The sequence below is a fragment of the Callorhinus ursinus genome, unplaced genomic scaffold (assembly GCF_003265705.2).
Source record: "Callorhinus ursinus isolate GAN/ISIS: 27379988/994484 unplaced genomic scaffold, GSC_fseal_2.0 scaffold6, whole genome shotgun sequence".
In the NCBI taxonomy this organism is placed as follows: domain Eukaryota; kingdom Metazoa; phylum Chordata; class Mammalia; order Carnivora; family Otariidae; genus Callorhinus; species Callorhinus ursinus.
Window position 1 is genome coordinate 50,860,264 of NW_027397068.1, and position 21,768 is coordinate 50,882,031.

The window sequence follows — 21,768 nt, forward strand, 5'->3', positions numbered from 1 at the left end:
TTAAGATTTTATTTATTTGACAGAGAGAGAGAGAGAGAGAGCACGTGCACAAGTAGGGGGGAGGGGCTGAGGCAGAGGAAGAAGCAGACTCCCCACTGAGCAGAGAGCCCAGCGTGGGGCTCTACCCCAGGACCCTGTGATCATGACCTGAGCTTAAGGCAGATGCTTAACTGATTGAAACACCCAGGCACCCCGATAAATAAATCGTAAAAAAAAAGAGTCCATCTAGAAAGATGTCCCATTTTCCCACTGTACAGTAGCTAAGATATTGCACTCAGAAAGCAGGTAGAGAGGTTTTGGCTACAGGTGAGAGGTTTGGGGTATTTTTCTTACATTTCTAAGATCACAATCAATACCTGGGATGCAATAACCATCACTATGGTTTTGGGCATAAAGAAAGCTCAAAGGCTATCTCTAACAGGCCACTACCCTAAGAAAGGTGCTGAGGTTTCTTTCCTTGACAATGCTAAATTTACCCCTGTAGAATGGCTTAGGAATGGTTCCAACAAAAGACAAGTAAATACAATTACAGTCTTCCAAATCAATTAAGCAGTCTCTATGGTTCCAGAGGGTTAGTCTGACCTTTAGTCATGTTAACCTTCGCCCTTGATTTTATTGAAATGTTTTTTTGACAGATACATTTTTCACCTGTGCCTTTACTTTTTAGCCATGTATGTGGTGATGTTTTTATTTCAGATCATGTTAGTTCAATAATTTCCATATGATTTAAAAATACTTGGCTAAGTGAAAAGAAAGATAATAACTAGCAAGGATAAAACTAATTGTTCATCCATACTCCTATGTTCCTTTTTTCTTCAATCTGAAAAATACGGAGTAGAATCCTCTTTTTATATTAATTTATCTAGAAATAAGAAAACCTGAATATACATGTTAGTAAGTGAAGGAGACTCAGAATCACCTTTCCTATGAATGCAATGGCATAATTTTAGTTCTTATCTGTGTATCCATCCAGTCCTAGATATTTGGTGTTAAATATCTAAGTCATTTCAAATGACCAACTCAGTTTTCAACCTTTCATAATATGGATAATATAGAAAGAATTTCTCTGGATTTGTTAGCAACTTGAATTTCAAAGCTTTGTATTGTCGGTAAATTATTGCATTTACTTTGATTCTTTCATGCTGAGAAAGAAAATGGAATATGCCTATGTTAACCTCTTCACATATTTTTACTGACTATTGATATTTACTCCTTCCTTTTCCAACATTCTTATGTGCTATGATAAAATCAATTTCAAAAGCTTTCAAGTAGATTTTTATTTACTAAAAATTTTTAATAATTGCTTTCTATATTACTTTATGAATTTATCTCATTAAATAATTACACTGCTTTATGGTTTATTATATTCCTTGACATTTGACATTTCTTATTAGAAATGTCATTCCTTGACATTCATTGACATTTTTTATTAGAATACCTTTCTTCTATTCAACTACAATATAGTCTGCTTTTGTTTCCTTTATAAAAGCATCAATAGAACACGTTCCAATATTTCCTTGAAGATTCACTGGCATTGTAGCATTTTTGGTTCTATCTCCTTTTATGAGAGAGATAAGAACAATTTCTGAATTACCGCTCTGAATACTACTTTTAACAATCTGATTAACAAAGGTCATATTGTAAGACAATGTGATTGGTAGACATAATGATGACTGTCATTCTGATTGCCATGTAAGCACATCCACATTTCTTGAAGATGAAAACTCTATAATCAATGGTCAGAGTTAAAGTAATGGTCAGAATATTTTTTAGATGGTTTTCTTATGTACTTAAGGTGTAAACTGGCTTTACTAGGGAATACTCCCTTCCTCCCACCTCTCTGCCTCCTACGCACACCCACCATATAACCTTTCCATGGTATCTTTCTGGTACGTTAAACTAACAAAAGGTATAATCCTATATATTGAATATAGAGACAACTAATATCCATGTGTCATTGTGGCCATTAATCAAGATAAGAACTGAAGCTGAGACCAGCTATAGGTCATAGAGAGCCCAATAGGAGCACTGTGCAACCTTTCCAGATTTCTGGCAGAATTCATCAATATGAAACTAAACACATTGCAGTATTGCACTTTTAAGTGATGTAATAATCTCCAGAATGCTTATTTAGAAGGAAACTGCTTCATATAATTGGTCCCCATTCTCAAACTAAAGCTTATTATTAGACCAAACTTTTGTATTCTTCCACCAATGTACAAACCCATTTGGCCTTCTGGGCATAAATGGGCAGGAAATGACATGCTACTGGCAAAATCCTATTCTTTGCTTTCCAAGGCCACACACAGAACATAATTATAACCAACCATTGATTGAACCTGATGTCTCATGTTTTCTTTACTGGATTCACTTTATTCAGTATAGTACTTGGTGATAAACTATCAAAAAGATCTAAAGTATTCCATGTTCTTTTTAAAAATCTCTTCACGTTTTTGTGATTATGATCTGGCCTTTGGTCTTAAATAAGACACATTGCTAATAATTTACTGTAGTACCTATTGTATGCCAAGCATAAACAGTAATTTCTGGCCTAAAGTAGGACTCCTTTTCAATCAAGTGTGCCAGCTGCCCGGGGCTCTCTTTATTCCTGTGCCCTTTACCATTGACTCTTAAATTATTCTAGGCTGAGACCAATCCAACCATGCAAACCTTTTAAGTAACTGTTTGAAGGCATCCTGGGGGAGGTAAGCTACTGTTGAGAGAAGAAAAAAACTTGATTTGTTCAGGTCAATTGATGTTATGGAATGGAAAAGAGAATCTAAGTCCTCTCATTTTAAAGAAATGGTTCACACTGAGCACAGAAGTAGGTGACGGAGGTGGGAATGGAAGTGCCTTTAAGGCACTCTGGAGGCAAAAGTAAATATTTTCCAAAGTATTTTGGAAATACGCACATTTACGTTTTTCTCTGAAAGTGGACTTTTGCTAATCAAAAACTGAGCCCATAGGCCTAAGAAAATAGGAACAACCCCAGTTTGCTTTATGCAGTTTGCCAAACCTCGTGGAATGTCATACATGTCATTACTGTGGAGATCAGAGCAGTTTGTGGCTTTAATCTATCAGCAATACCACCTGCTGGATCCAGTAACCTTTGTAAAATATCTTAGGGCTCTTAGATGAGATGAAGCCATTTTTCTTTCTTTTTATGACAAATAAACTGAGGCATTCCTTGGATTATGCAAATTTTAAGAACTGCAGTCCACTTTAACGGACAGTGGCTAGAAGTTTTGTGCAAAATGATGATACTGTATTTGCAGCTAAACAGGCTTGGGCCTTGTTGGAGGTTGACTGGGCAATGAACAGAGTGCATTTGCCCTTTACAGATTCCTTCTCTACAAAAATAGCTGGCAGCAGAGAGGTGTGGTGAAAGAATCTAGAAAAAAAAAAAGAAACAAGGGGCACTAAGCAAAAAAGATATTCGTGCTCTTTGGGGGTATCAAAACATGTTTACTTGAGATCTCTTTTCTTTAATCCAATAAAAGTATTGGCAAAGTGTTTGGTACTTGAGGCATAGTAGTGGGAGTTCTGTCACGATGTAACTAAAGATGGTGGGAAAACCAGTTTGAATAAAATGAGATCCAACTTGAACCTTTGCCCATGCATGGAACTAAAACCAAGTCAACCCACTGTTAAGTTAACGTTGAGTCATTAGGCTTTTTTTTTTTTTTTTTTTGGTTCATCTGTTTCTGAATATCTGTGTGTCTTCTTTTTTTATACTCTTAAAAAATAAATTTGCTTGTGGCATTCAGGATGCAATTCTTAGCTTACTACATCCTCCTGCACTTTTAAAAGATGAGTATTAAATTGAAATTTTTATAAAAATATATTTGTGAATTTAGATATTTTTATTTGATTCCTGATACACTTCTTAGAACCCACTTTTGGTGTTTCATATAGATTCCAGAAAGAGTTAACTGCTAAGAAATCTGCTTTGGTAGTTTTCATTTCAGAGAACTTTGGGAAATTGAGGTGTGAAAACTATTTAAGACTAGTCCCAAAGCCATTGGGTAACCACTACTTGTTCAGCATAGCAAGGAGATGTCTAAGTTATCAGCTCATCCCAGTTTGTTCTCCTTCTCACATCTTTTACATGAGAATGTATGCTTTTTGCTTTCTGAAATTTTGAGTCCCCTTTAGATACTTTGGAGAGACAAACTACCTCAGAGATAATCTGCCTCAGTCTCAGATAACCACTGATGTAAAATCTTTACCAGAATGGGTGGAGAGAACTGAACTATGTGGGAGAGGAACTCAAGGGGGGAAATGATTAATTCATGTCAAAAACGGAATTGAAGTTACTGACATATTATTCCTCTGAATACATTAAATAGCCTGTCCATTAATCAACTTGATGAATCCTTTCTAAGAGTATATGGCCCGTTAAAAAAAATGAATACATCTTCTGGAAAAGGGAAGGTGTAAAGGATTTAGGAGATCAGAGGCACTCACTGCATTTTATAGAAATAGGATCATATATGGTCAATTTTATTTTTACAAATGAGTGTACATTGAAACCCCATCACACACACATGCACACAACCACACCCATGCCATTTTTCAATCTTCTTTGGTCAAAAGAGCTGAGATGACTGTTTGTGAAACTTGCCCTCATGGCCCCCAGGCAGAATTTGTAGTTCCTTCCTCTGTGTTTCATTCTTCAGACATACCTCTAATGTGGAACATGTATTTTTATAATTATATGTTTATATTTCTGTTCACCTTCACCTCCAACTAGACCATGAAAGCAAGGACCGTATCTTATTCAGATTTATTCCTCAGTGCTTAGTGCAATGCTTGGTACTTAGTTTGTGCTCAATAAATGTACCAGTGAGTGGATGAATTAGTGGAACTCCTGTGAGTCCAGTAGCCATACATGGGTTCTTGTAAAAATCTTCCAACTACCCAGCCTGATCTCTGCAACTGAGGATACTGTTCTGTGTCACTAACATATGTCATTAAATCCAACCCAATTTGATATTACCTAGGTGGAAAGAAACTCTTCATTTAGAGCAGGGGTGAAGGGATTGGTTTTCCATGGCTACCCCCAAAAGTCAATGACTTCAATATAATACAGATAACACCACCAATTAATGTTTACATTTTACTCAGCACAGAATTCTTTACCACCAAACCTGACAGCTAAGTATTATTATTGTTTTTTTTATACCTCAGAAATTAGAACTCAGAGAAGTGAAATATTTTCCCAGATCACACAGACAGTAAGGATGGAGAGCTTATTAGAACTCAGGCCCCTGGGTCCAAATCCCATTGTCTTTCTACAACACCCCGCCTGATCTCAGAGTTGTGGGAGTAAACAGAAAAGCCACAGATGTACTTTAAACTCTCAACTCAGGATTGTCACAAAAATTGCCCAAGTGGTTCTCACAACATGTAGATTCAGACCATGTCTAGGAAGGTATTTTAGAATCAACACAACCTCTGTGTGTGTGTGTGTGTGTGTGTGTGTGTGTGTGTGGTGTAGTCCTTTATCCTCCTAGAAACAAAATGATCTATCTATTTTGGTTTTGGCTTTATTTGAAAGGGTACTGAAATATCTACTCATTATGAATTATATTTCATCCATACTTCATAAAAAAAAATAACAGAAACTTAGAAAATCCAAACCACAAAAATAGACAAGGGGATGATCAGTTCCTACAGATATTATAATGAGGGGATTATTTCCCTAATTCCTTCATACTGAAGGTAAATCTTGAAGCTTACTAAAATGGAAATAAAATTCAACTTTGTATAACAATAAGAATTTGGAATATGTTAGCCTCAAGTAATAGATAAATAAGACATATAAACTTGTTTCAAAAGAAAATAAATTCATGAATGAATTTAGTGATAAATTGTGAAGGATGTTAGAGATGATGCTTTCATTTTTTGAGGTCATGGAAAGAAATTATATTTATAATATGATCCTGGGTACTCCTGTTAAAAGTGACTACTAAGGTAGATAAGCTATTGACCCAAGATAATATTTTTAAAATACCTCTGTCTGGTCTAATGATCCAAGTTTTTCACTGTACTTTGCCTAAGTATGCTTCCAATGGAAGAAAAAGAGCAAGGCTAGGGCAATCCATACATCATTCTCATAGTTCTGAGTGCCCTATGGCTCCTCAAACAATGGTGGCTATGCCAACAAAACCAATAAAAACAGTTACTATGGTGAAAAGAAATTGTTTAAAAGAGAAAACTATGGTTTTTTTTCTCCTTATTTCTTGTAACCCCTGACCATTTCCCTTTTAATCAGTTAGATCTTCTCTAGGAATTGATAACACAGCAGAAAGCAGAGAGCAAATGAGTCAGTTCTTGGCTTTGGGGTTTCAAAAATTAGACAGTATATCTGGGAGAATATTTAGTGCATAAGAACAAAGTTTTCCCAATTCTTAGGGTTCTGGACAAGACCTCTGGTTGAGAGAAGGAGAGGAGAGCCATGAAGGCACCGCGTATCCCTGAGAAAGATAAATCCTATGCCTTGTCCCCTACTGAAGGCCAAACTTTGGGAAGAATGAGAGCAAGGCCCCAGAATAGGCGTGTGGTTTCTGAGATTAGAGGAACCTATGCTTTCTTCTTTGGCATAGCCCCAGGGAAGGAGCAAGACCAGAGAAGATACAGATCCACAGTGTGCATAGGAAAAGAAAGCCCTAGACCTCCAGGCATCCTGGGTCTAGTGCAGGTGGAGCAACAGAATCTAAAAAGAGTTCAGGCCTTAGGGAGCCTCATAGTACCTTCACATCCCCAAGTGGTTTATGACTGAAAAGGTCTCCTCTGCAGATGAGGGTGAGCACTGAGGTGGGTTGACCTCAGGCAGGCTCAGGGAGCTTTCCACGGCTCAGCATGACCCAGCAGCAGTTGAATGACTCCTGTGCCCCCTAGAGGGACTTGGTAGGATCTATGAGATTGCTGAATGCCCCATGGCTTTGCATTTGGGAACATAGGACAACCCAGCATGGATCTGCATGGAACAATGATGAAAGGTCAGTAGGACCAAGGATATTTCAGGGGATGCCTGCATGAAAAGATGATCTGAGGACCAGATGCCGCTATGCTCTTGAAGAGTTGGCCAGAGCTAGGCCCTCCCAGAACATATGCACAACCAAGAAGAATGCAGGCTAGAAATAAAACTTAAGTCAATTTATAGATAAATAAAATTATTTCTACACACTTGACTTTGAGGACTTTTAACCCACTAAATGCCACAAGTAACATTTCAGAAAATTGGGTCTTCCTCAGTTGTGCTGGTTTATTCTAATCAAAAGTTGGAAAGATGAGTCAGTAGCTCATAAACCTCTAGATATTCCTCAGTCTAAAAATTCTCTTCGATCTACCCAATTCACTAATTCGGAAAACTTTGTAGGTTTAATGATAATGAATGGTAGCACTTGTACACTTTCTAAAATATCTACAATGACATCTCATGTTTTATTTTATTTACTTTGTTCATCTTCTAAAATGAGCGCTGTATATATATATGCATATATAAAAATATATAGATATATATTATTGCAGTTCATTCTATTATCCTAGAAGTCAGGAACAAGAATTCCACATATTAGGCTTTTTGTCTTGTGGTGATAAAGATTTTACTCTGTACATGGGGAACAAGATTTGGCTTGCACTAAACCAAATCTGTAGTAGAGAACACTTTTATAACAGAGTCGCATTGTATTCAGAAATAGAGATCACTAATAAAGACACCAATAGAAACTATTCAACCTCCTGCTCAAATATTTGCTAAATTATTGGTTTCTCTGTGAGAACATTTTCCTCTGGCATAAACAGTGGCCATGAATAGGATGAGTGTTTGAACAGTACAAAAGTACCAGGTTTCTTCCTGTTACCCAAACAGCAATAAACACCATTGGTACAGCACCCTGCACCACAGCCCTTGTCAGACAATGGGGCTCACACACGAGGGGCCAAGATGTTCAGTTCTCTGATAACATAAATGTTCATTCCCAGCTGGGAAGACACCAACAGCCAAAGTTAACAGTTGCAAAAGAGCCATTGAAGAAAAATGGAAAGGCTTCCTTTCCCTCCAAGGCCATGGTGGAAAGCAAAGGAGCCACATCTGGGTGTCTGGGAATGAATCACGTTATTGTGTTAAGGAGATGGGCACACACTCTGCTACCCTTCCCTGCCACCACAACCTGCTTCCAAGGATGTTGTCCTATTGACTTCTCTTCTCAAGGCCATCTGTATTAGTGCATGTCAGGGCCAGCACATGAAGAAAACAAACAAAACCTCTGATTTTCTTTAAAGTAATTCTGAAGAAGCTAAAGGCAGAAATGATGATTTACATAATCTATAAAAAGCATTTAGATGTATCTTTTTAACATGTAATATATATGTATGTAAATTTCAGAGGTAACTGTCATTGTTTCCTCCATTTTTAAATGGGGAACTTAACCACAGAGAGGCTAAATAAGTTTTGTGACTAAGATGCTACTCCAGGTGTGTCTGACTCCTGATTTTTCTCCTGGGAGTTATGAAGATAACTGATACGGTGACTTTTGTACTTTTCTTGACTGCAATTCACAAGAAGAAATTCATTTTAGGGGACACCTGGTTGGCTCAGTCGGTGGACCATGCCACTCTCGATCTCAGGGTTAAGACTTCAAGCCCCAAGTTGGTCATAGAGCTTACTTGAAAGAAGAAATTTATTTTATACTGAGACCTTGAATACAACTCATATGTGTGTATAACAAAAGTTTCATGAGATAATAACAAGATAATACGCGCCTTTATACACATTTTCAGGAGTTCCAGAACATGAATATTTCCTATTTTATTCTCTTTAAAGGAAAAAAATGTAATAATCCACTAAGTTGGTTTCATTTTATGACTTTCAAATAGGTCTTGAACCATATTTGAAAAACATTTAACTAAAACATCTCCACCAAATAATTCCTGGCTTTTTTAAATTACCCCTCCTACAGGTCTCTGAATTCTTCCATTACTATCTATTTTATTTCTGAACATTTCTATGTGTAGAGATAGGTTTATGTCTCTGCTATTTCTATGATAGCCTTCCAGATCCTGGAAATGACCATCAAATTCCTCAGGAGTCATCTCTTCTCCAGTTTGGACATGCCCACTTTCTTTGTTCCTTGAATGATGTAGTTTCCATTTTGTGCACTCAGAATGCACAACATTTGGGGCGCCTGGGTGGCTCAGTCATTAAACGTCTGCCTTTGGCTCAGGTCATGATCCCAGCGTCCCTGGGATCGAGCCCCTCATCGGGCTCCCTGCTCAGCGGGAAGTCTTCTTTTCTCTCTCCCACTCCCTCTGCTTGTGTTCCTTCTCTCTCATTGTGTCTCTGTCAAATAAATGAATAAAAATCTTTAAAAAAAGAATACACAACATTTGGAGATGTTCCAGCTGTCCGAGGCAGATTGCAACTCCAACCTTTTGTCTTAAATATCAAACTTAGATTTTGCTGTCCAGACCAATACTTCTATTTACAGTTTAAAATCATATTAGCCTTTTTGGTGGCTGCATTCACATGCCGGTCAGCTACAACTAGAGAGTTCTTTTCCTTATGACAATGAAACTCGGTGTAGCCTAATGTCACCTGGTATAGCCGCTTTCAATCATAAGTTTAATATTGACAGGTTCTGAATACAGAAACTGTGCCACATATAAGTCATGATATGTAAAGGACTCTTCACTTTAATAGTTGTTTTTGAGGTTAAATGATACATATAATCTCAGCATTATACGTTAAAATGATGCCTGCTATATATACTATTTCTTTGTAGGTCAACAATGCATTACTTCTTTTATATAAGTATGCCTTTGATATGCTTTTGTGACATAAATTTACTTTGCCCTTTCCCCCCCTTTAATCAAGAAGACTTTATTACTGAGGAGTTTTGTTACTCAGTTGTTTTTATTTTGACATTCCAACATCGAGTAGATATTTCGTCTTAGGGACTCTGCTTTTGTTTATATATATATGTGTGGTTAATTTATATGCTCTTTATTTCCCACATCCTGTTGAGATTGCTTCCCAGCAGACCCTCCCTTTTCCAAAAATAATATTCCTTTTTCTGTTTTCAGTATAGTGTTTGCAATAAAAATGAAACACAGACATACTCCAAAGATGTAAGTTGGGAGTTTTGTGAAATCCTTGATTTAAGTCAAGGGATCTCAGGATAAAATGTCTTAGTGTGGTACCAAAGAGTGCTGATGTGTGGACATTTCAGAAAAACAAAGCATGGTGGTACAAAAAAAGGAAGAACTAGCCAAAGATAGAACATGCTGCTTTAGAGAGTGAGGGATTTTTTTCCCTGCACGTGGGCAGCTATGTGACATGGATTTTAAAGAAGGGGATAAGGAATTGGGAGCTGGACTAGATTGGCATTTTTCAACTCTGCTCTCTGAGCAGGATGTGGGTGCTGGAAGGGAGACAAACCATCTGGAAGAGCTCCAGGGTCTCTGCTCCCGTGCCCAACAAACATTCCCTTTCTGCACCCAAAGCAGCTCCCCTTGTGTCTTTTCTACATACAGTGCCTCTGTACCAACTGTGGTTGCCCATGGCTAAAAGAAGTTTCCAAGTCAGTGGACAAGATGGTCTTTAACTGCTCTCCTGGTCTGGTCTGGTTTCTGTTTGGATGCCATTTTGTAAGGGTAGGAAGAAAGTGCCAGATGATTGGTATTTTTACTTGTCAGAGTCCAAAAGATTCTAGAAGAACAGCAGAAAAGTGAATTTAGGAAAACTAACTCCACAAAAGATGGAGGAGACTAAGTTTAGTAACAGCTAAGAAGGGTAAATGATTCAGCAAACTGATATACATCAGTATTTATGCACATCAGCTACCAGCTGCCTTTTGCTTCACTCCTTTGTTTCTCTACCTCCCCAAGCTCCCAGGAAACTCTTCAGTTCCACTTAAACTCTTAGGTCTTAGGACTTAATGAGTCCTTGAGACCCAGAAAGTGAATTTCAGCTCTTATTTGCAAGCCTCAGTTCTCCTTTCTGCCAGGTTGGCCTGACCTCAGACATTGCTGACACTGGGCCCCTTTGCAGCAGATCTCCGATCTCATAGGCACCTATCTCTGGGTTGCGCCCACTCTGAGTTATTCTTCCAAGTTCCAGGTGAGCCTTCCCCATCCCTGAGACTTGCCACTGTTCTTAAACAGTCTTTGTGACTGGGCTTCCAAAGGGCCTGTCACTATGCTGTGACACCTGCTTACCTGAGCCAGGAATGTCTAGCCTTGCTGCGTCTGCAGTGATTGTGCCCCCTGGGGGCTGCTCCTTTCCCATCTGGCGGTCCCCTTCACCTGGGTACAGGTTCTCTCTCTCTCTCTCTCTCTAATCTCTGATTCACTAAAGAATTCTGGAAAAGGCAGATAGAAGAATAGTTTCGTTGTTGTTTTGTCTTCTGTTGTGTTTATCTATCAGGAATGTCAAAAGAATGTCTCTAACAGGATTTTAGTTCTGTTGTGGGTCAACTTTCTGTTTTTCCACCTAGTTCTGTGTTCTGCTTTTATTGCTTCCTCATCCCCTAACCAGATAGATTAAAAATAAAAATCTATTACACGTCACCCCTTACATACCAATCAGAGCCCATGTTAGGCAGAGTATAAGCAATTTAGATATATGAGGTTTTTTGTACCTCACCATAGACCTGAGAGGTGGGTATCATTAGTCCATTGTTTTATGGAAAGACTAAATCTCAGAAAGCTGAGCTATTTTTTCAACAAAACACAACCTATATGTGGTAGAGTTGGAATTGGGATCCATACCTGAAACTTCAATGTCCATGACATTTCACTATGTACTTCTCCAATTAAGAGAAATTCATCTCTCTTTAGAGGTATTTGCAACTTTAAAACATTGGTATTTTTAAGCACTTTTATTTTGTAGGCAATCTAGTTCATGAGAAAACTAAAATTTTGAATAAGTCCCCCACCAAAATAAAATTATAGAAAAGTACAAGGATAATTTATAATCTGCACAAATAGAAACTGAAATCCACTCCCGAGTCCTCATGCTGAGGCTGTGGAGCAGCGCAAACACCCCAGCAGCTCTCAACCTTCCCACCACCACCACCACCACCATTTTCTCTCCTAACATAAAGCCACTCCAGCTGCAGGTGGGAGTGACATCAATAGAGTGACAGCTCTGAATTTGTGATAATTTGTGTATGAAAACAAAATCCAAAATTTTCTTGGTACATATTACCTCACAGTTGATGGCAACATGGGAGTGTGTCATGACATTGGGGTTGGCAGGTTAGAAAATGATGTCAGATGATAATTCAAGGTTCCATTTTGACTACATGTATCGAGCACCTGTTGTGCACCAGACATTGTTCTATATTCAGCATAGGATCAGTTCTGCCTTTAGACCCAAATAACCAGGGTCCCTCCCCAGGACCCTGTGCTTTAGAGAACCCCCTTCTTCAGCCTCATCCCTCTCCATCAGGTAAAGGGAACATGTCTACCCAGGTCCCATCCCCAAATCAGACCATGCTCTTATCACTTGGGACCTGGAATTCCCTGCCCTGATGACCCGAACTTTCTTCTAGGGACAGTGTAGCCTCTCTGAGGTCTACTACTATCCAAAGTCTGGGTAGCATCTCTGGAATGTCAGCTCTTTTGTCCAAGGGACAACCAAGGGGTAACTGATTTCAGTTAAAAGGGAGGAGTCTGGATTTTGGACAGAGTTTGGATGTGCTTTCACAAAGAATGAGGGAACTAGGGGATAAGAAAAGCAGAGGGTCAGGGTGGGAGGGTGCCTCTATTCCTATGGTTGCCTTGACGCTGGGCTGCCAGGAATTCAAGGATGATCAAGCTTTATGATCTCAAGGAGTTTTCAGTCTGGTTAGAAAGACTAGCACACAAATAGATAACAGTCCAACATGGTGAACACAAGGCTTAGGATTCTTTAAAAACACCACAGGAAGGCCACTTAAGCCAGGCATGAGGATGTAAGGATTGACCGGGAAGGATGAATATTGAAGGATGAATAAGGTAAGCTAACAATGAGGGAATTGGGGTGAGAGGGACGGGGGGATTGTAGAAGTTGCAAGAAAGAACACTACCAGAAAAGACACTGAGGCATGAAGCAGGAAATTCTGCAAGACTAAGCGATGCTCTCATATCTCACAAAAATTTCTGTACACACATCTGGAAAAGAGTAGAAGCTAAATATATGTGCATTTGACACAGTTATGCTGTGGAAGAGAGGCTTATGAATTTTTTAGTGTTTTTGGAGCAAAAGTCCTACATGGAGAGAGTAATATGAAGTAGAGCAGAGATGTCAACACATCTTGGAATAGGTTGTTTCTGACAATGCGAGGTTAACCTTATTTTAGAAGTGACAGAGACTGATATGACTCACTTAATTTTAGTTAGGAATGTGAAGGGTTATTTGGAAAGCACTGAAGACTAAAGACACAAAGAACTAGTAGGCAATTATTATAATACAGGAGAACAATGATAAGGGCCTGAGCTAAAATAAATTGAAATCTCAACACACACATGGTTGTATCCCTTGCCTACCACATAGTAGGTGCTCAATCTCTAATAGTTGAATGGATGACTAAAGTCAATACCAATAGGAATGGAGAAGAGGATATATTTAGGAGAGATGGAAATCATAGGACTCAAATGTGGAATTGACAGGGTCAGAAGTCAAGGATAATTCTAGGATGTCTTAGTGAGCATGGGACAGATGATGCCAGTGACTAAGAAAGGATGACTTTCGGAAGGTGAGATAATGAAGCAAGTTCGAGTTAAGTTCAGCTCTGGGTGCTCAGGGGTCAGCCTGGTACAGACGACTCAGAGGCAATAAATAGAAACCTAGAAAAAGTGGTTACAAATTTTACTTTATATCAGAATGCCTAGGACATTTGTTAAAATACAGACTCCTGCGTGCAATCCCCAGATATTCTGATTCATGCAACATGGGATGAAGTCCAGGAATCTGCATTTTAAATAAGCATCCCAGGTGATACTAGTATAGGCCATTAGGACATTTTTGTTTGTTTGTTTTTGAGAGAGAGAATTCATTTAGCTCTAAAGTTTTGGTGACAGATTGGAAATATAGATTTGAGAATCAATGACATAAAGATAATACTAACCAACACGGACCACTTGCAGTGTGACAAACTGTTCTAAGCACTTTACTATCTTAACATGTATAAACCTCACACCTCTATCAAATAGGTATTATTACAGACTGAAGAACTGAACCTTGAAGAGGTTTGTGAGTGTCAGAGAGGAGGCTGAACTCAGGCAGCCTATATTCATGGCCAGAACCTGTGTTCTTAACCATAATGCTAGTCTAGTCCTCCTATTTCTGTAATAGTTGTTGAGAGTAGTTACTAGTGGCAAAGGGGGTGAGATTGCCCAAGAAGGTGTCATGTCTATGGGCCAAATACTGAATCCTGGAGAACAACAAGCATGAGTAGCAGATAAAAGTATAGGATTAAATGAGACTGGCAAGTATTTGAACCCATCCCAGTTTCTTTAAGGAGTGCCAGGTTTTCTTAACACAGAGAATGCAAATGCAGAGAAGTTCTTAATAAATATTCTTTGCAATAATATTGATGATGGGAACTTAAATCCTGAAGGACTACTTCACCAAGTTATCATTTAATGACAAAATGCGGTGTTTCTTCATAATATTTTCAACTCTTCCGGATTTTTTACATTACTGACAATGGAAGACACTGAGATTTTTTAAAATAAATATGATTTACAGGTAAATGTTAAATAGTGGATTCCCATATGAAGAACTGCTTTAATGCTAGTTCCAAGGAGAATAAGCATCAGAATGCGCATTTTAAATTCTGGTCTTTTTTGCACAATTCATCTTCAATGTCTCAGTCTGATCTCAGACTTGAAAATGAAAATGGTTTTAATACTTGCAAATACTGGAAACTTACTAAGTCTTGGTGTCCACAATCCTTGTATAATCATAGGGACACAGTTTAACACCTTGACTTTCCTTCTACATTTAAGTGAGCAGACTCTAATGGTGCTGGAAGGATTTTGTTGTTTACACGTTAGGAGATACAAAATAAAGGACTTATATTTAGTCTATAGGACAATTTTCTAGCAATAATTTAGTCAATCATTGAAATAAATTTTGAAGACTATGGAATCATTTGTTCCAATTGTGCATTCATTAGCTTTCTGAACTATTCTTTCTCAAAAAAAAATTTTCTTTCACCTTATGGGTCCATGAATCCCCAGATGTGCTTAAAGTTTGAAGAAATAATCAACTTCTTTTTCATTATCTTGTCTCTACTCAGCCACAGGATAACCTGACCAATTTGTTTAGTGTAAAAGAATCTCTTTTCCCTAGAAGGAGGTCCACCCCAAAAGGATATCCCTTATTATAACTTCACTGGGCATTTTTAAGCAAAGGAACAAGAAAATGCTTATAGTAAGCCTCTATGTCAGAACCCTCAAGGTAGCAAATGCAACATTTGTATAAAGCCTGTTCCAGTGTCTGCTTTTACCCATCATGACTTACCTCTATCTGCTTCTGCCAGAGGACAGATCAGTGCAGAAGGGTGTTTTGACACAGAAAGATGGATGTTGTATGGATGCTGGAAAGACAGGTGACTGTTTTAAAAAAACATTTTGAACTTAACTGGTCACTAAACTGAAGATTTGGGGTAGGAGAAAAAGAGCATAGAAGTGATATTAATACAGTGAGGAGCAAGACCCTCATTTCATCATAAAGATAAATGTCGATGCACAGCAATTTGCAAATAACACATAATTAGGGATAGTTTTTGTAATGCAAAAATAAACCCTCTAATTATATATAGAACTGATTGTAGATAATGATAGTGATCTACTAGGAATAGATTAAAGGATTGAGATCTTTTTTTTTTCCATCCCATTCCAGCACTGAGGTTTTCTACATTGACCTGTAGAAATGGTATTAATGGGAGACACTGAAGAGAGACTGTCTAGATTGCCGCAGCAGTTTGATTTACACATTTCCCAGAAACTTCCTTGTCAAGAACCTTTTAAAATACAATCATTCTCAAATCCTAAGCATGCCCACGAGCTAGTCAAAAAACGAGAGAAAAGGGGGCACCTGGGTGGCTCAGTTTGTTGAGCTTCTGACTCTTGGTTTCAGCTCAGGTCATAATCTCAGGGTCCTGAGATGGAGCCCTGAGCTCAGCGGGGAGTCTACTTGAGATTCTCTCTCTCCCCCTCCTTCTGCTCCTATCCCCCTACTCGTGTACTCTCTCTCTTGCTCTCTCAAATCAATCAATCAATCTAATCTAAAAAAGAGAGAGAGAGTGAGAAAGAAAGGAAAAGCTACTCATTTAGATCAGTCTTGTGAGACCCAGGCAAAGGTTTGAGAACTTTGGAAAGAAAGTTTATCAGAAAACTTTTTTTTTTCCTCTCTCGTTTCTATCCTTTTTCCTCCCCCACTTCTCTCCTCTCTTCCTTTCCTTTTCTGTTTCTTTTTCCTAGACTCTGCACAAACTCTATCAGTTTTTTATTTTTCTGGGTAAGTTATGGCAGGCAGAAGTATCTGGAAAGTACTTGAAGCTCTTCAGAAAACAAATTTATCTTGAGAACCCAAAATATTCCTAATTTTTAAAAATTAACTATCATAATATTACTCCCTGGTATGACAAATTGTTCCTTTATTCAAAATGGAAAGGCAAATTTATGTAATGGCCTTGGCCAAGGGTAGTGTCTCCTTTGAGCGAGTTGGGGTTACTTCCACGGAGCACATAGAATTCCAAGATGTCAGGTTCTCCTGGCCAGACACTACCACTGTTTTCCACTAACTGCCCACTGAAAAATAGCAAGAAGGACAGGACGTGGAGCAGTTTGCTAGCCTAATACATAGTCCTTCAGGAAAGCATGACCCTAACTCTAAACTTTGATGAGCAAAATGGATGGATATTAGAAACAGGGGAATAGAAAAGTACTTAAAGGGAGATGAAGTTCCTATATTTTATTCAAACTAGCAAAATGACAATAGTAGACTGTAATAAACTATATAAAATAAATTACCAAGAGCAAACACTAAAACAAAATCTATACAAAGGGATACACTTGAAAACACTATAGATAAATTGAGATGGAGTTCTAAAATACATTCAAGTAACCCACAAAAAGGCAGGAAAAATAAAGCAGAGAAAGAACAAAGGAAACAGAGAACAAAAAAATGAAATGAAAGATATAAGCCCTAGCCTATTAGTAATTGCATTAAATGTAAATTGTCTAGATATATTAAGTAAAAGACAGAGATTGGTGGAATAGATGTTAAAAATCCTAACTATATGTAGGAAGGTTGAAAGAAAAAAAGATGGGAAAAAGATATACCATGAAAGAAATAACCAAGAAAGAAAGAATACATTAATATCAGATACAGTAAATTTCAAAGCAGAGAAGTTACCTAGATCAGAGAGGGACATTAAATAATGATGAAAGAGTCAATCCACCCAGAAGACACAGCAATCTTAAATGTGTACACACTAAAGGACAAAGCTGCAAAATACATGAAATAAAAGTTGATAGAACTGAAAGAAGAAATAGAAAAATCCACAAGTATAGTTACAGCCTTCAACACCCCTCTCCCCACGACTGATAGAACAATTAGACAATCGGATAAGGGGTTTGTGGTAAATAACATTATCAAAGATTATGGTTGTGATATCCACTGAAATGGGGACCACTGGGAAAGAGAAGGTTTATGTGGAGGAATGGAAAAGAAAATGAGCTGGACTTTGGTCAAGTTAAAATATTCAAGAGCAATGTCAAATGTGTAGTTGGATATATGAGAAGGTGAAAGGTTAGAAATACAGATATGGAGTCATCTACATATACGTGGTAATTGAAGCAATGGGTTTCAATGAGTCTGCCAAGAAGAGAGTACAGTGACACATATAAAGTTTTTAATTGTAGGCTTGAACTTTGAGGAATTCTGACATTTGATGTCTGTGTAGAGAAAGGACAGTCTATTGGGGAAAATGAAGAAGTGGTCAAATATGTCAGAGAAAAGTTAAGTGCATGTGACATGGACATTAAAAGCCTAGGGTATTTCAAAAAGAATGAGGATCCCAAAGTGAATGCTGCTGAAAGGACAATGAAGACTAGAACTAAAAAATGACAGGATTTCTTGACAGTGAGGACATTAATGACCTTGATGAGAGGAATCTGATGGAAGGAAAGGGAAAGAAGCTCAGAGTGGACAAAGGAATGAATGGGAAAATTAAGACATGTAGATGATAAGTAAAGAAAATTATTTTTATAAGTTTGACTGAAAAAGAGAAGTACGAGGAGCTGAGGGAGAGGTTTTATTCATTCATTCACTCATTTATTCATTTATTATTTAGATATGGTTATAGGTTTTTTTGGTCATCTTTTTTTTTTTTTCTCCCTGTTTTTTGTTTTTCCCCACAGGGAGAAAGATTAGACAAAATTGAGAGGCAGAGGCTGAGAAAAAGAGAAAGTTGATTTTGTAACTTTTTGTTAAAGGAAAGGATGAGAATCAAAGCAAGGGCAGAGGGATTGGCCTTTCATAGGAGGGCGTGCCTCTTTTTAATAGGAAAAACAGAGGAGATGCATACAAATGTGATGTGATTGGTAGTTTGGTAGGGGGAAATTCAGGGAGTTCCTATCTAGTGTTTTTGCTTTTCTTGAATGTCTTAAAAATCCCCACTTATGGAAAAACACAGAATCATTTTTGATATCCACAGATAAAGAAACAATGTTTTCTGTACCAAAAAGAGAATGAAATTATGCAAAAAGGTGGGAGGAGATTTTGTTGGAAAGCTTTTATATGAAAATTTCTACAATAGTATAAAAATTAAGGCACACTGAGTTTTACAGTTAGTGAACACTTAACTAGTCATCTACATTGCAAAGAAAAAACTATTCTGGAAAATCAGGATGTGTGCAGACTCTTGGTTGAAAGTGACACAAAATCCTGGCTAAAATAGCTTCGGCAAAAAGAAACTGTTATTATTCCTGCAATTTTTAGTTTTAGGGGACGGCTTCAGCATGACTGCAGTCAGGCCTGAAATGATACCATGGAAACCTCACCTCTGCCTTCAGCTACATTCCTGCAGTCTCAGCTAACCCATGAAATAGCAGCAGTGGAGTCTTCTGCTTTATCCTCTTAGATCCACGCCCAGTAAGGAAGGTCTAGGATGTCTTTCCTGGAATTCCTAGAAAAATCTCCTTGGCTTTACCTGGGTCATGGGCCAATCCCTGAAATAATAACTGTGGAGGATAAGATATGTCAATAGGCTTGGGTTTGTGGTCGCTGTGGGACGTGAGTATGGAGTCATGTGGCCTTACAAGAGGAATAGATAGATCCCCAAAGGTCAAGGAAGGTCACATTTTGACGATTCAAAATACAACCAAACTGGGGAGCCTGGGTGGCTCAGATGGTTAAGCATCTGCCTTCGGCTCAGGTCATGATCCCAGGGTTCTAGGATCGAGCCCCACGTCAGGCTCCTGGCTCAGGGGGGAGCCTGCTTCTCCCTCTCCCCCTGCTCATGCTCTCTCTCTCTCTCTGTATCTCTGTGTCTCAAATGAATAAATAAGATCTTTTAAAAAAAATACAACCAAAGTGATTAACAATTTCACTTTTCTTCCCTGTATATAACCTTTAAGGTTAACAGCTAATGGATATGACAAATTACTGATTTGAGTTTCTCTTCCACCCCCTTTACTATAAATTTGTCCTGAAGGTGCTAGACCCCAGTGAAATGACCAAAATGAAGATTCTACATGGATGAGCTCTGAATCATGGGGAATGGTTGTGATAGTTACCAATAATTAAAAATGAAAAGAATTATTAGGAAAAAAGACTCGAAGTGTCTCTTTTTATTTAACTTTGAATATGCAGAGTTCACTGTGATTTAAAATGAGAAAAGGTATAATTTCAATTTTATTAAACATAACTCCATCATCATATATTTCTTTGAGTAACATCCTGATACGGTGCATTCCTAAAATTAGTTTTTATCAACCATAGTCATTAAACATCTTTTGGCATATGACATGACTTTGTTTATATTTGGTAAAATACAAAGCGAGCCCTCTATCCAGTAAGGCTTAGGTTGAACCCAGTGCAGCAGCATAAAGATGTTAGCAATACCATCCCAGTACACTGTGAGTTCCTCAAGAATCCCAATTAAGTAGTCGTCACTTCTGTGTTTCTTCTGCCTAGCCCTGGGCTTAGGATGTAATAGGCACAGCTAAGACTATCTTGATTTGATATTTTAGCTGGCCTTCTCTTAAGGATTCACAAGCATCATCACTCCACTGAGTTAAAGCTTTTAAAACACCATTTGGGTTAGAATCTTGGAGGTGGGGTAAAATCCCCTTCTTGTTTTTCTCCCTATTATTACTTATGTACACGTATTTCTTTCTCCAGAACTATATGCTGCTTTCAGAGCAAAAACCATATCTGAAATTATAAATTCATTTATCCATTCACTAATTTACTTACCACAAATATTCATTACTTGTCCTCTACATGTTAGGAACTGTAACTATGAAAATAAAACAGATACAACCCCAAGAGAACACATGCCAAGTTTTAACTTGGCCTGTTGTGGCTTCTTCCTGTCTCTACCGCAATATCTAGCAAAGGATGTAGTACATAGTGGAGGTTTTAGAAATGCTTACTTAAATTAATTGATTAAGGAGAGTTCTGCCAAATATAACCTATATCTATAGTTACTATCAAATCACAATGTAAATTATTATTTGTCCTCTTCAATTAATAGCTAATTAATAACCATCATTTATTCAAAATCTATCATGCAGGAACCTTATATACATCATTTTTTAAAACATTACAACAGCCTTATAAAGTTCATCATTTTGTACAGGAGAACACCAAGACTGGAAGAAACTTCGTAAGTCTTACATGTTAAGTAGCAGAGCTAGGATTTGAACTCTGGTCTGTTTGGGAATGAAGCCTACAGTCTTACTCATTGCCACATATTAGTTTCAACACTCTTGAAACACCTGCTTCTTCAGTCCTTAAATTCCAATAGTTTCTGTCAGCTCTCTTCTTTCTCATTTCCCCCAACATACCTTAACTTTGAACAATAGCGATCTAACACTTCAAGCAGCTCAGTATAAATTCATGTGTTTGTTAATGTTAACAAACATTGATCCTCTGCAGTGAAAGACTGCTCAGCTCTCTTTTTCATGAATGGGTCGTTCAAGCACCATTTTATAAATTCTTTGTTATGGCTTTACCTCTCTGGGCTCAATGGGAAAAGAAGTACCTCAAGCCCTCTAAGAGATGGACCCTTTTGCCTTCCAGTTTCTGGAGCTCAGGCAGATAATCCGTCAGTGGTCAAAAACAGCACAGTGATCTTCTGCTCAGATGGGAAACCCATTCTTGTGCCAATGAGCTCTGCAAACTCTGAATGATCACAATTCTTCTCACTCTTTAGAGATTCAAGTGTGTAAACATCATCAAGAGAGCTTTGTTCTCATTGTTCTTTTCCATACACAATACCTATATTTTGCTCTTGTTTATGAAACCTATTTCTGTTGTATGTTCTTACAGCCACAATGAGGCCCTTTCCATTCTGAAGTATTATCCCAGGGCCATAGAGCAAGCAGATTGAACTGAAAACTGGGCTTGGTGTAAACAGTGTAAAACATGCAAAATCCAAAGCCTGGTTGCTAGGCTCTCAACACAATGAAAAATATTCACATAAGGTTTATCATAAAGGACCAAGGTGATGGAAAAAAAAAAAAAAAAGCAATTGCCAG

General features: G+C 37.9%; 1 long non-coding RNA gene across 5 annotated transcripts in view; it reads right to left on the minus strand.

Moving 5' to 3' along the window:
* LOC141372994 (uncharacterized) overlaps window positions 1–21,416 on the minus strand; it is a 38,624-nt gene extending 17,208 nt beyond the window's left edge. For 2 of the 5 annotated variants that reach the window (XR_012378582.1, XR_012378579.1), the window contains exon 1: window positions 21,244–21,416. This is a non-coding gene — a long non-coding RNA (uncharacterized lncRNA). The other 3 variants (XR_012378578.1, XR_012378581.1, XR_012378580.1) reach the window with 3 other exon arrangements.
* Between the last annotated feature and the right edge of the window lie 352 nt (window positions 21,417–21,768).